This window comes from Pteropus alecto, unplaced genomic scaffold (genome assembly GCF_000325575.1).
Source record: "Pteropus alecto unplaced genomic scaffold, ASM32557v1 scaffold233, whole genome shotgun sequence".
NCBI classification, from domain to species: Eukaryota; Metazoa; Chordata; class Mammalia; order Chiroptera; family Pteropodidae; genus Pteropus; species Pteropus alecto.
Window position 1 is genome coordinate 1,264,077 of NW_006434367.1, and position 2,486 is coordinate 1,266,562.

The window sequence follows — 2,486 nt, forward strand, 5'->3', positions numbered from 1 at the left end:
AACACAGTGATTACACATTTATATAACTTATAAAGTGATCACTTCAATAAACCTAGTACCCACTGACACCATATATAGTTATTAGAATATTACTGATTATATTCTTCATGCTATACTTTACATCCCCATGACTATTTTGTAACTACTATTTGTACCTCTTAGTCCCCTCCACCCATTCATACATACCCCCATCTGGCAACCCTCCCTCCCATCTGACAACCGTCAAAATGTTCTCTTAATCTATGTGTTCATTTCTGTTTTATTTATTCTTTTCTTTAGATTTCACATGCAAGTGAAATCATATGGCATTTGTCCTTGTCTGACTTACTCCACTCAGCACAATACTCTCTAGGCCAATCCATGTTGTTGCAGATGGCCAGATTTCATTCTTTTTTAATGGCTGAGTCATATTCCATTGTATATATGTACATCCTCTTTTTATCCATTCATCCATTGATAATGACCCAGGTTGCCTCCTTACCTTGGCTATTGTAAATAATGCTGCAATGAAAGGGATTCACATGTCCTTTTGAAGCTATGTCTCCTTGTCTTAGTAATGTAGCCTTATGTAGTAAGTGTTTTATGGGGCCCAGTGGCACAGTCTCCCTGGTCACCTGAGCCAGGTGCTCCAGTGTGTCTCGTGTGGGTTATGTGTACTCTCCTGTTGTAGTTGAGCATTGGTAGATGTTTGCACATCAGTGGGAGGGTTTGACCCTCAGGCTGATTGGGTCAAATGGCCAGTGACTACAGAAGAGGAGCTATTGTGCAGAGGCTAACCCTATGGAACAGGATTCACTTTAGCAGGGCTCTGGTGCCTGCCCAGTCTGCCCTTTGGGTGCATTATTCTCAGATATAACCCTGGGTGGTGCTCCAGCTCAGACTAAAGCTGGACACTGAGCATGCAGACCGAGATCTGCTAGAAGGGGCCCCACCACAGGCCAAGTTCAGCCTCAGCCTGGCCCCTGCCAGAGGACACATGGCATGAACCACAAAGCAATCCACAGATAGCTGTCCCCCTCTATGTGCTTGGTTGTGCCTTGAGAGCCCAAGCGGCAAACTGAGGTTGGCTGCCACTAGTGCTGGGCTTGAGGCTGCTCAGCAAGATGTATGGGGCACGCAGAGTCTAGATAGATGCTGCTTCTTTGAGCTTTGTGAAACTTTGAGGTATTTTAGGAAATTCTGCAGCATGAGGCAAGACAGGACATTTGTATGGAAAAGCCACTGGGAGCAGCTTGGGTAGGCCCACAAGTTGGGTGGGGCAGGGTCTCAGGGAATCACCAGGGCAGGACAACCAGTATTAGCCAGGTTGATGAGACTCTGATATTGAGTAGTGCCACCTGCATCTGCAGGTCGGGTGGGGAAGAGCTCAACAAAGGAACAATGCCCTCTTCCAGCACTCTTTTCTGGGAGAAAGCTGCCCCTCCAGCCTTTAACTGAAGCCAGACAGTTTGGTTCCTCCCCCATATGTCCCTGGAGCCTTTCCAGCTGTTCCCCCAGTGCTGGAGCTTGGAGCAAATGAGTTTGTCAGCAAGTAAGTCCAAGCAAGCATGGGACCCTTAAGTGGAATGTCTGTAATTCCGGCGGCCCTCCATCTCATTTGGCCACAATCTCCCCTGGTTTTTACAGCCAGAAGTTTTGGGTACTTCTCTTCCCAGAACTGAAACCTTGGGCTGGGGAGCCTGGTGTGGGGCCAGGACCCCTCCAGGGGGCCTCCACAGCCAGGATATTCCTTTGGATTCTCGACCTCCTCATGTGGGTGTAGGACCAGCTTGTTCTGCATCTCTGTTCTTCCTACCAGTCTTGATGTGGCTTCTGTACATCCCTAGTTGTATAACTTCTGTTTAACTAAACTTTAGATGATTTTCAGTGATGTTTGTTCTGTAGTTTAGTTATAATTTTGATGCGGTCATTAGAAATGGTGAGCCTATAGTTTACCTATAGTTTGTTATCTTAACTGGAAATAAAACTGAAGTCTTAATTTCAACTGTCCCCCCAAAATATATTCAAATGATTCCCACACTTCAGAGTAAGACCATTTTTCAATCAAGGAGGCCGTCAATAAAGAGGATAAAAAGTAATTAGTATTTGCTTGGAATAAAGAGCTCAAATAGGCAGCCAATGTGATATTCTGCAGTTGCCGAGATTATTAAGATCCCAGAGGATTATATTTCAACCAAAAGTAAAAGTCCTGGGGCAAAACAGTGACTGTGTATTGCTGTTATTTCAAGTAAAAGCTAACTACATACTTTTGATCTTCTTTATTAATAGATATTGAGAATAATAATATTAACAGCTCAATATCCACATAAATTCTGGAAACTGATTGTTCGGTCCATACCATATTAGACATAACACCAATGATTGGGCTTCTATTTAGTTAAGCTTATAGTAGTCCACCCTCATCTGCCATAATCCATCTGATTTCTGTGAGTCCCAGTCAGGTAAATTGATGGGACCACCATCCTCCATCCTTGAAATCTCTTATA